Source organism: Protopterus annectens, chromosome 12.part0, assembly GCF_019279795.1.
Source record: "Protopterus annectens isolate FY-2018-M chromosome 12.part0, PAN1.0, whole genome shotgun sequence".
NCBI classification, from domain to species: Eukaryota; Metazoa; Chordata; order Ceratodontiformes; family Protopteridae; genus Protopterus; species Protopterus annectens.
The window spans coordinates 928,027,615-928,041,269 of NC_056746.1; positions in this window are offsets into that span (position 1 = coordinate 928,027,615).

The following is a 13,655-nucleotide window of genomic DNA, read 5'->3' on the forward strand; positions in this document are numbered from 1 at the left end:
TCAAGGCGCAATCCCTTTGTTTATAACCTGTGCAATACAGAAGTACTTTTTTATAACAGTGGACATATGTTGGTCAAATGTTAGGTCACTGTCTACATAAGTTCTATAATCCTGAAAACCTGGGTCCACTTTCAGGAGAGTATTGTTAATGTGGTAGTTTCCTGGATAAACGACTTCTCAAAGGATAAAATAATGCATTTTTGGCATTTAGTTTCAGTCTGTCATTTGGCACCAGTTATATATTTGGGACAAACTTTCCTACAGGATGGCAAAGTCATATGGGGATTCAATGACTGCTCCTAGCTTTCAGTCATCTGCAAACTTAGTTAGCCAGAGCCATTTGGTATTTATTGACTTTTACTTCAGAAAAGTAGATGCCAAACAGGAGAAGTCCCAGCACAGAACCTTGGGAGGTACTTCACTGGTAACTGGTGTTTTTGTGGACTTCCCCTATTTTGATTTCCTTTATCCTATCTATGAGCCAGATGGCATAGGGGTTTATGCCCAGTTTATTTAGCTTTTGTACTATACCTGAGTGGAGATTTTTTCAAAAGCTTTGGCCAGGTTGAGGTATGCAGTGTGGAGCATTTTGCTTTCTTCCATTGCTTTGGTGACCTTTTCAAAAAAATCCACCTGGTTAAGTAAGCATGACCTGCCCTTGACGAATCCAAACTGTGATGGGTCCAGTGTTTGGAGGTTCCTTGTGTCTTGACTGATTAGTTTCATGATAATTTTTTCCCAAGGCATTGCATTTGAGGCTAGTCAGACTTATGGGTCTGTGACAGGTTATCCCTTATGCAAGGGAATGACTGTTGCTGTTCTCCATTCACTTGGTACAAAACCTGTATGGAGGCTGAGATTGAACAGTGTTGTTAGGGGTGTGGCTAAATTGTACTTTGTTATTTAAGATGCATCGAGGGATTTTGTCAGGACTAGATCATGCAGTAATTATAGCTTTTAACAGCACTTTTAGGACTTGGTCTTGTGTGATAGCTGGAAGCAAGCCGGTTTCAGGTATATCTTGAGAGATAGAGGGAAGAGAGGGGTACAGATAGAGCTAAATTTATCAGCAAATAGGCTCACTATATCTTCAGTACAATTTCCAACAAGGCACCAAATAAATCTTTTACTATATCGTCAGCCTTAGTGTAGGGAACATTGTTCACAATCAACTCAATGCATTGTTGCATTCTGCTTTTGGGATTATGAACATAACTAAAATATGCCTTGTGATTGTCTTTGGCTTGGGTAGCTATTTTATTCTTAAACATGGCTTTGGTGGATTTTATTAAGCTCCTGATGTTTTTTTTTTTTATTTCAGTAAAAAGAGCTGTACCATTCTAGGAACTACTCTTTTTACTTTTGGTCAAATTGTTTTCTTTTTATTATAAAACTTGTTTATATTATGGCTCCACCTTAAGAGTTTGTTTCATGGGTTTGCCCTGCACTTGTTTCTATGAGGTACAGATGCATATATGCAGCTGATTACATGCTGGCATAGTATGGTGGTGTACATTTCTGTGTATTCAGTGCAATTATCTGAGTTGGGCGGGGACTTGAAGTTTGCCGGTATATCACTTAGGAGGAAGTATTCTGTATTAAAGACATTTCAAAAGGTACCTTGGGAGAAGAGATCTCTGGTTTCAATTTTATTTTGAAGGAGAATGCTCTATGGTCACTCCTAACAAGTGAAGAAGATACACAAGGAATGGTACAAAATGCTCCCATATTTGTAAGTACAAGATCCAATATCTTATTTCCTCTAGTGGGTACTAATTGTTCCAGGGCATTTGTATTGACAGAGTTCTGAAACCTCTGTGCTTGAAGCACTAGTGGTGGCTTAGGTTTCCCAGTCTATAGCTGGATAGTTTAGATCACCTAAGAATATGATATTGGGTTTAATACTGAGTGATTCTGGTTTTTGATATCACAGATTAAAACAATACTAATTGCATAGTACATCCATGCATAAAGATACAACAGTACTAATTTAATGAACTTTAATTGTACCCCGAGTTAGGAATGGGGTCCATTCTCTTCATGGTATTAGAAACCCTGGAGAGGTTAAACCGAAAGCGACAGTGGTGTGGTATTTTGGGAAGTTTCTCCTATCCCCAGTGTTTTACCAGCAGAGTTGGTACAGGTGAGTTCAGAAGGTGAGAGAACTTAATCCTCACATGAAGTGCAGGGGACAATGTTTTGTGTCATTGCTACAAATGGCACAGTGTGTTTTAGTCTCTCTTGATTGCTCAAATAATGTCTAAGCAATCATACTTTGAAGTGTTATAGATTATATAAACTTCCTGGTGAAGAATACAAGTTATTATAGAAATAACATAAAAAGTTTGTGTATGCATATTTGCCATCAGTTTTCTGATTTAAGTAGTATTTAAAAGTATTGATCTAATATTCCTTTTTAAATGCTCTCTGTCATTCCAATTTTTTATTGGCGTGGACATTGGCTTGATCAGTATATTCATCCCTCTCCAGTATAGGTTTCTGGAATCTTTAAAGTAAAACACTGAATGGTAGATTACATTCCATATGTTAAAAAATTACCATCATTTATACTTAATAGTTTTGATTTAATCCAAAGATAACGCAAGGTCAAATGGGAGAAAAGCTGTTTTTGGTTAACTTATGATGTTCAGAATTTAGAGGGAAATTCTTTTAAATGGTTTGCAGGCTTTGAAAGCAAGAACATAGTTTACTCCTTAAAGTACTTATTTATTTGAGTTGTTGGAATTTGCACTGGCTTAATTTTTGTTCATTCAGTTGTACCACCTACAATTCAAATGATATCATATTTTTATATCTTTTGGTAAGATGCATCCATTTTCTCTCTTCAGTTACTTGTAAAGATTAATGAGTAATAACATAGGGCATTATGACTGGCTTGCTGATCATAACCTGTTTATTGTGTGTTTGAGACATGGATGCCAAGAAATTCACCTCTTGTGTGAATCTTGGCACCCATGTCAAGAACACATAATTAAAGGTTATATTGAGAGACCTGATCATAATGCTCTGTGGTACATGGAACTAGTTACAGAAAAAAAAAAACAACATTAAGTGTTTTGCTGGTTTTCAAAGTGATTTCCATAGGATCATAGGAAGTTACTAGGCTAATAGCCCTGAGGCCCTTACAAGCCTAGCCAAGAGTTTATTCCCCAAAAGAAACCTCAGTCAGCACCTGTCACCCCTGTCAGTGAGGGACACAGGTGGAACCCTTGGGGCAAATTTGTGGTTTCCCATCTACTCATCAAGGTTGAGCTTGAAGAGGGTCAGTGAGGTGCTCTGTTTGACGTGTATGGGAAGTCTATTCCAGAGACGGGGCAGCCTCTGGGAGACAAACCTGTCTCTCCAGCAGGTTTCATGTTAAATAATCTATAAGAAAAATGAAATAAATTATTGATACACAATCTTAAACAAATGTTAACCAAAAACATAATTTCCACTGTAACATAGATGTAAATCTGCTTTCAGAGGTACTTTCTCTTCAAATATCTATTGCACATATTTTATTGTTAATGAAACAAATAATTTTAGAAGAAAACTTGCAGTACAATATGATGGCTCCATTGGTATAGAAGGATAAAGCTGTGACTATTCTCCAGGCACCTCTAGCTCAAGTAATGGCTCAGGCACCTACTGGGGCTGGTATAAGGAAGGAGAGGAATGACAAGACTATGCCTGCTTGCCTCTTCTTGGAGTGGTGAGGGAGTGGAGTATATGTCCTTGCATACTCTTCTTGTCCCAGTGGAGCTGAGGTTTGCATAGAGGTGCAGTTTCTAAGGGATTGGGTTTTGATTATGTTACATATCGATGCATGGATGTCACAGAGCCCATTGCAAAACAACCCCTTGAGTACATTTTTAGTATGGGAATTGCAATGGCTTTTTTTCCAGATGGAGGAAAATATATTTAGCAGATATAGAGGAGTACTGTAGATGTGAAGCAGAGGTTATATTAAATATTCTTTGAAAAGGTAAAAAAAAAAAAAGATGGGTGCACTTTTTCTGCTGCTAGTGGGGCATCCAAAAAGATTTCCCTAGTTGCATTTTAATTTCTTTGGATTTTATTCAATGTGAGTAGAACAGCTGTGAATGAAATGTGGACATTTTCTAGGATGGCTGTTGTTAATGTTAAGGGGTCTGTATTGGGTACAGGTGAATTATTTTAATAAGTCAGATTTGGATAGGGCACATTTATTGTTTTGATGTAACCAAAAGAATCTATATTTTAGTAGCCCATTAGGTTATTAACATGGATCCAAATCTTTTGGTTTCCCTATCAGGGAAGATTGCTCATTTTTTGAGAAGTTTGAATTTTCCTGTTTGCTGGCTTTTTTTGCAAAGTTATGAAGGCAAAGTAATTTTGGCAAGTGTTCTGGGTCTTGGGTATTTTTCCATGAATATGAGGATTGGTTTGATATCTTGAGAAGGCATTTTCATTTGTGTGGAAACCAGAGTTGGTTTTACTTTTGAGGAGTTGTGTTGTTATGAGGAAAGTAGGTGCTTTGAATGTTGAAAACAATATCTGTTTATTAGTTGCTTCTTCTGGGTTTCGACAACTTGGAATTGGGCTTCGGTTAAGTGCTTTTTTTTTTTTAATTTGGTGATGTTTTGGTTGGACATAGCTTGAAATGGATCTGAAGGATTTTGTGTTAGTTTTTGGTAGACAAGGGAGAAGATTAAGAGACAGTGCTCACTAAAGCTAGGGTGGAAGGATAGTTAGTTTTTCTATGAAGTTTGATATATTTGTAATTACCAAGTCAAGTTAGGAATAGATTTACCTTGGTTTTGTTTGAACACTGGAACCAGAATCTGTTAGACTGCTTGTCTTTGGCAGGTTTTCCTTGGCAACAAACTCTTAGTAAGCTCTTGCGCTTTCCGTATCACATAAATTTCTGCTCCCAAGAGAAGGACTCCAGATCTCATTGCTACCATTTGAGCTACCGTGTCCCTGCACTTGCTCAAGTTGCAGTAAGGATTTTACTGTAATTTTTTGCAGGCAAGTGTCCTTTTTAAATTGTTGTTGTTGACGACATTGGTATAGTTCTTGTATCAGGGCCTTTTAGCCAAGTTATTTTTTAAACACCTTCATTAAACTATCACTTTAGACACAGTCACTAATATATTAATAGAAAAGATAACAAACCATTTTATATTTTCCATTTACACACATTATTCATTACTAGTTTTTTTTTTTCATTCTTTATAACAACTATAGTTCAGTCCAACATTACAATAATCACTCAGTTCCTGCCTTTTCTTAAACCTCACTCCTCCTCCTGAACATTATTCTGCATGTTGGATTTTGATTTCCGTTTCTAGTGATAGGTTTAATTCTGTTAGCTGCCAAAAAACAAACAGACACTATGTCTAGACAATTCAGATATGGTGTCCCAGCTCAAAAAAATAATTTCCATAGTTACAACAATTTGCTCTCCCAATATTTCTGACAGAGACCTCTGCAGACAATTTTTTTAAATCTGCCAACTCATTATACTCCCAAAAAACATGTTCTCAGTTACCACTTTCTTCCTCATCACACGTCCAACATCTACTACCTACCTGAGGAAAACTTCATTGACGTATGCTTGTGGTATAAAAAAATGGTTTACTATTGAAACCTGGAAACTGCACAGGTCGACCGGTCACATAGTTGACCCAAAATCCTGAATCCAGAAGAGCGAAATTCCGGCCAGGTCGAAAATTAATACATCAACACCCGTAATTCAATGTATTTAACATAGCAGGAAGTGACATCAGTCGCCCATGCTATGCACCTTCACATACCATGACATTCCATAGTCAATGGTACATGTATTTTATTATTTTGCAGGGGGAGCAAGCCCCCTTGCACCCCCCACACCACCTGCAACTTATATATACCAACATTACAATAATCACACTACAGTGAGGAAATGGGGTAATTGCCTGTTCCTCACTGAACCAAGATCTCAAGGCACAATGCTGAATTCAAATACTTGAACTACACTACCCATTCGCTGTAGTGTAGTCCATGTATTTTGAGTCAGCATTCTGCCCATTGGAAAACTGCCTTTTGACCACATGCTGGTCAACGCAGTGACTTCATGTATTTAATTGTAAACCATAAAAAACACCTATGCAAACATTTCCAAGCAACAAATCCTAAACCTTCTAGACTTTGCTGCATACTTGGGAGCCATACCTATGTCCAGCCATTGTTCTCTTGTAAATTACTTTTTCTAACTTCTTGTGATTTAGTCTTATAGTTATCATGCAATATTGCTTATGGTCTACTAATTACTTCATTTTTAACAACAGCTTCTGATCTATATTCGATTAAAAACTCTACCAGAGCAGGTCTTTCATTCAGGACTCCCCTGTCTCTTTCTCTTTGCCTATACTCCAATATCAGTTCCTGATAGGGAATGCAGTTTCCTACCTCCAGTCCATACTTCTTCTAGACCTGATCCCATTCTGTTACCTTTCTTTATCTCTCTCTCTCTAGTTATTTGCTCCCAATACCTTGCCAATTCTACCCAGTTAATTACAACCCCCACTTGCCTATTTATAACCTTCTGCTTGTTATTTTTATATATATATATATATATATATATATATATATATATATATATATATATATATATATCCCAAACAGAAAATGTATATATATATATATGCCTTAACTGTGTAGCTCTAAAATATCCCTTCTCATCAAGTAACTGTAAACCACCTTGTTCTATTGAAAGGATTAGCTTATCCCACTTAACCCTTGCCCTCTTTTCCTCTCAGATAAATTCCTTCAACTCTTTATTCCTTATTGTCCACAACTTTTCCTCTCATTGATAAAATATACCTAACCTGTATATAAAACTAAAGAGATTAAAACATTTTCATTGTTTGTATCTTACTATCTATATCCATTAACAAGGGCATCCAAGTTTCTCAATTTTTTATTGTACTTTGTTTAGTTTCTTCCCACATACCCTTAGTGCCATAGCAGAAGCATTCTGAATCTATACTCCTAAATACTTCATCTTATTATGAACCATAAATATGAGTAGTGCTGAACCAAGTGATGTGATTGTACATAATGTATTGCTATACCCTTTGTTTTATATTCATTAATTTTATATCATGAAAAGACTTTACACTGCTTCAAAATGTTCCACAACACTGAGTTGAGCTTTTCTGAATTTATCAGGTACAAAATAATATCATCTGCAAATAAAGACATCTTTTCTCAATTATAATACCAATTATATCCTTGAATTTCTGAGTCTCTTATTTCTTTGCCAATGGCTATAAATATAAAGTAAATAACAAAGGGGAAAGAGGACACCCCTCCCTGTTTCCTCTGTTCAAACACAACTTAGCAGAGAGAAACCTTTCCACTTTAATTTTTGCCTCCAATACTTCATATATTATTCTAATTAACCTTATTATTGTATCGGGGAATACAAATGTTTCCATTGTCATAGTAATAAAATCCCAGCTTACTCTGTTGAATGCTTCCTCTGCATCAAAACTCTCTAACAATAGCAGTGTTTTTTGATATTCTGCTTTCCTGTGGATCATCATTGTTCTATTAATGTTTAAAAATGTTTGTCTCCCCTCCACAAAAGTACATTGATCCTTATCTATCATTTTTGGCAACATTTTTTGCCATTTTTTAGCTAGTATAGACATAAACACTTTATAATGTTGTTGTGTCTTTCGGCTTTTCCCGGTTAAGGGTCACCACAGCGGAACTCCGGTCCACTAATGATTGGCAGAATACTTTTACGTGCCGAGTTGCCAGCCCTGATGCACAACCTTCAACGAAGGTACGCTCATTCATGCATGTCTCCACACAGAAGATGATCTAACTGAGAAAGGAACAGGACAACGTCTTACTGTGAGGCGACAACACTACTGCAGCACCACCACTGCAGTAGACATAAACACTTTATAATAATGGTTTAAAATTAAAATGATTTTATATGAGGCTGAGGCTGATGAGTCTTTACCCTCTACAGCTTTTTTTCCCAGATGTTGGTGCTTCCTCTCCTTTTAAAATATTTTTAAATACTATGAAATAAACTCTTCCAGATCTTTATCACTTTCTTCCCTCCTAACTTCTAGACTTTTACAGGAATACCATTTATTCCTGCAGACTTCCCTGTGTATTGATTATACATCATCATTTTTATCTGAACTCCTCCTATCTTAGCTATTAGTTGTTGAGCCTCATCTTCCTCCAATCTTGGCATAATTTAGTCTTCCATAAACTTCCATTCATGGTCTTCTGTTTTCCACATTCCTCTGCTTTATACATATTTTCATAAAATTTCCAAAATGTGTCTAATACCTCTATAGGATCTCTGGATATTTTTTTCTTTTGTTATAGTTGGGAACAACCTTTTTTACTTCCGTTTGCCAAGTCACTGTTCAAAATGTTTTTGTGTTCTTGACTTATCAAAAAAATTGTTCCTTAACAGCAATCTTTTTAAACTCATCTATATTGTCCAAATACTCCCTTATTTTCTTTTTTGCACCCTGTAGTTGCTCCTCTTCTTGTTTTATGAGAGTCCCCTTATTCTGCAATACTTTAGCCTTTGTCAACCTCTCTAAATAATTCCTATTACTTCTTAACCATGTCTCTTTTATTTCTACCATATTTTTAAACTCCATTTTTCATTTTATCCCAGTCACTAGCTATTTCTGCTGAAGAAATGTCTCCCTTGCCAATAACTGTCTAATAATGTTACTACCCATTTCTTCAATTCCTCTCTTTTTAACAGTTAGGTGTAAAAGAGCCAGTGTCTCGTTTTTACATCATTACACTGCAATTTTATCTTAGTTGTTATTGGTGTACAATCTGAAATAGTTATTGGATGTGTCTCATTTAAATATACATGTATCTGGGAAATAATTTCTATCTAGTCTAGCCCAGTTATTTTACCTTTCCTAGTTACTAATACTGAATTCAAGCATTTCCTACCAAATATTTTTAGAAATTTCTTCAGAAATCTACCCTCTTTTGTTATATTTTTCTAGGTCCTCAGTACTGCAAATATTTCTGCCATAGCTTTCAACAAATCAGGGACAAATCCAGACATATTCAGGGACAATCAAGAACACTTTTAAAATATTAGTACTATTAACCTGAGCCATAGACAGAAAAAGAGAATGCAAATTAATATCCGTTTACTAAAGTAAAATGAGTCTATAATTCTAATTATTGTCAATATTTAAGAGTAATTTACCACACTGTCTCCAAAAGTCACCAGTTTTAAGAGGAATTAAGAAAGACAAAGCTAAAATTTGAGTCAAAATCAGGGACTTCCCTGAAAATCAGAGACAGTTGAGAGATATCTTCCATGCTGAATGCTGATTATTTCTCCCCAGATTTTCTTAATTTCCATAATAGCAGTTTCTACTGGAATATAAATACATGCCAGGGCAATCTTCCTCCCTTGCCAGTATCTCTTTATTACCAAAAATCTACCATTATTGTCTTTTTATCCATATTCTATCACTGTTGGAGCCCCTCTAGAAATCAGTATTATTGCTCCCTTCTCCTTTTGTCCCTGATATTCTGTGGAATATCCACCTTGAAATTCCTTCTTTTTCAAAGTCACATGCTCATTTTTTTCCAAAATGTGTTTCCTGCAGAAATGCTATTTGCAGTCTGCATTTCTAAATGTAGTTCAGTACGCTTTCCTTTTTGTCTATACCTGTAAGGGCATTTACCTGTAAGAGCGTTTACATTACAAGATACTGTAGAGAGAGTAACCTTTATGATAAAAAGTTATTGTTCCCCCTTATTATACAAGACAGTTTTTTTAATTTATATTTCCAACTTCTGTATTACATGCACATAGTAATGTTTGGCATGTTGATATTTTATACAGTTGTTTCTTCTGTTCTCCATTTGTACCTACATTACATTTCTCAAGACTTTTTGCTTTAATGAAAACCTTCAAATAAAAAAACTGAATACATTTTCAAAACATCTCCATTCCCTATTAACTTAAAACAAACAGAAAACTATATTTTTAACAAATGAAGTTTAACCCTCCATATAAGAACAATTGCCTCAAATCTACAGTTGCACCCACAGGCATATCCTAATCTAAAATAAAAGTAATCCATGCTAAATCACATGTTGCAGCCAGTGTTCCCACTTGCAATGATTGCTATCCTTTTATCATCTCTATTTCCACAAGATGTGAAAAACAGTTAGTATGTTTTCAGAAAACATTAACTTTACAATTACACTGGCTACCTTTAAATACAATTAAACTATGCACTGTTCTTTTAAATACATTAAAGTACTAAGGCTACTGGTTTGGCTACTGTCTGTTATTTATTTCCCATAATTTCAAACTTTATTTTTCACTGAACTTTTTGTCATTGTATGTTTAAATGTTGCATTTTACCTCAAAAAATAATGCTCAGAACTCCCAAGATTAATTGTTTCACATGCTGACAGCTTGTCTTCATTTAATAAGCAATGAGAAAAAAAAAGCAGCTGATAAAGTGCAGATGCATGAAGAAATCTTTGTAAATGTCACTAGAACAGAATGTACAGAAATGCCCTAGCTAACTACTTTAATCTGCATATTATTAATACTAATATTTCCAATTTCCGTCCCATCGCCATCCTCTCTCCCATTTCTAAAGTCCTAGAGAAATGTATCCACCTTCAACTCCTCCCCCATCTCTTGGACAACAACTCGTTTTCAGACCCCATCATAGCACTATGACTGCCCTCCTTTCCTTTCTAGAAACTGTGAATAAAGCTAGAGATTCTGGCTTCACTGTATCTACCATCCTTCTCAATCTCTGTAAGGCCTTCAACACTATCTCTCATAACCTACTTCTTACTAAACTATCTAACCTAAACCTCTCACCCTCTTCCCTCAAATGGCTTACCAGCTATCTCTCCAATAGGCAACAAGCTGTCAAATGGAAAAAGGCCACCTCCTCCTTTCTCATCACCCCCACAAATGTCCCACAAGGTTCCATACTGGGCCCCCTCCTCTTTAATATTTTCATTAATGACTTTTACCACTCTATCCCTCTTGCTAACGTTATCCAATATGCAGATGATTCCACAATCATCTGTACTGCCCCATCCATCCCAACTCTTTTAAAACTAACTCAAGATGCCTTCTCCACCACAGAACAATGGATGAAAGACAACCATCTAGCACTCAATGCTGCTAAAACTAAACTTAAGATATTTACCTCCTCTAAAACTAAGAACTTCGATCGAAATTTATTCTCCATCACCAGCCAAAATAAAACACCTCTTGAGCTGGTATCTGAAACCAAACTACTAGGAGTTCAAATCAATGACAGGCTCAAATTCAACTCCCATCTACTACTAAACATAAAAAACCCACCAAAAACTTGGTATGCTCTGCAGACACAATCGGTTCCTCACCTCAACTACTAAACTTACTCTCTCTACTACATTTCTCTTACCCTCCCTTCTCTATGGAGCCCCTCTTCTAACAAACCTCTAGTCATCTCTCAAAACCAAACTGTCCTCTTGTTACAATAAAATAGCCAGATTCGCCACTAGCAACAAATCATCAACCCATCACTGTAAATCTCTCCACAAATTCAACTGGCTTGAGCTACCAAATTACCTCTCCTACACTCAGCTCACCTATGCTCATAAACTCATTTTCCAGCCATCCCTCTGTCCCACACTCTCGACTACCTTTAAAATGCACCACACTCAAAGACTTCTCAGATCAAACAATCAAAACCTTATAGAAGTGTACAGATACCTCCACCCCCCCAGGTCAATAGCTTCTGTCATACTCACTAGCACGCCTATGGAATTCCCTTCCCCCTCCATTTGTACCATTACTAGCATCCCATCCTTTAAAAAAATCACTCCACTCTCATCTAACTTCCACATGGGAATGCTCCTGCTCCCATCCCTCATAACCTACACTTTACTTCAACACTTTTTCCCTTCCTTCTCTCAATTCCCAGGTAACAAATTCTTGCTTGCTTCTATTATACAACTCCTTACTAGTATCTAGCAATTCCTTACCCTACTGCATCTAACTACCTACTAACTCAATCCTACTAGAAAAAAAAAATATCATACTTTTGACATTATTACCTGTAATTGAAATGCTTTTGATCAGTCTGTTTACCTCTGTAATCTTCATGCAATCTATGTGTGTATATTAATCTTTGTGTAATCTGTATGAGGAGCTTTTCTCCCCAGGACTCCATTGAAAATGGGTTCTACAGGCCCAATGGACTATCCTGGTTAAACAACTGCAAATAAATAAATAAAATAAATTGACTCACACTGAGAGCATTTGCTAACGGAGAAAAACAAGCTAGTATATTTGCTGATGCAAGAAGCTTAGCATTTTTTATGGCTTTCATAATTTTTGTCTTTTTTTCAAGCCTATTTGCTTACAAAAATTGCTTATAGCTTAAACTGAGGACATTAATCTAGGCAGCCATCATTGTAAAAACATACAAAATTATCATCTTAGTTCTACATATAATCAGTAGATTTTTACACCCCATCCCAGCATCATAAGGTCACAATATTATATTAACATAAACTTGTTTTGGTTCAGCCTTTCTTCTCTTGTTATACTGTAAAGCATGTATTTCTTACAACTTAAAATATACTTGTTAAATTTAAGATCTTTAACATATACAACAGTCATTAAAAAGACAACCCCCCACATTTAACATACCCTTGACTGCACACTATACTAAATTACGTTACAACATAACATATTGTTTATATCATGAAATGTTTTATACAAATATTAAGAACAAAAATTGTTTTATTTGCAATTACTTTTACTGTTAGTGTGGGACAGATGTTTACAGTCCACCCATAAGTTTAACAATGCCAACAAAAGTTCACTCTTTTCTCTGCCACTTTTATTTGCAAAGCCATATTTAACAAATGTGATTTATGCTTCACAATCTCATATGCATTAGTTTCAGTGGGGCTGGTCCTCTTCCTGATCATCTCCATCTCCCAAAGCTAGACTCTGGTCCAAGGTGCTTTTGACTCTTCTTCTAAGTTACTGTACCTTTTTATGTGTATTAATCATTTTCCTTTTGAACACTGGAACATGTTTCACTTGAAAAGTCTCTTTATAAGCTTTATTGTCAGATGAATGATAAATAGTGTACCCTTCTGATTGCTGGTTCACTTTTTGTTGGATAAACTTTAACTTCCAAGTTAGGCAGTTCTGCATCCAAAAATGTATTTGATCCTCCAGGAAAAAATACTCTGAAGAAAGCTGGATACTGAAGCTTGATCTGTCACCTGCCTCTTGATGTTCTCTGTTTGCTGGGATAAATTTGCTTTTCTTCTGCCTGGTGTACAGTGAATAACCATTTTCCACAAACAATGAACTACCCCCAATTTTTAATACTTTTCCCTTCTGCCACACTTTTGTCAGGATTTATTTTATTTATTTATTTTATTTTATATTTGTTGACCGGGCTAGTCTAGCTGGATACATATCCATTTTCAGTAGAGGCCTGGGGAGAAAAGCTCCAAGTATGAGAAGATTACTCCATACAATAGTTAGAATAAAAAAACAAAATTAAAATACATTATAAAGCAAAAAATGTTTGCAAAGAGAGTACAAGTAATTTGTGTGATCCAAG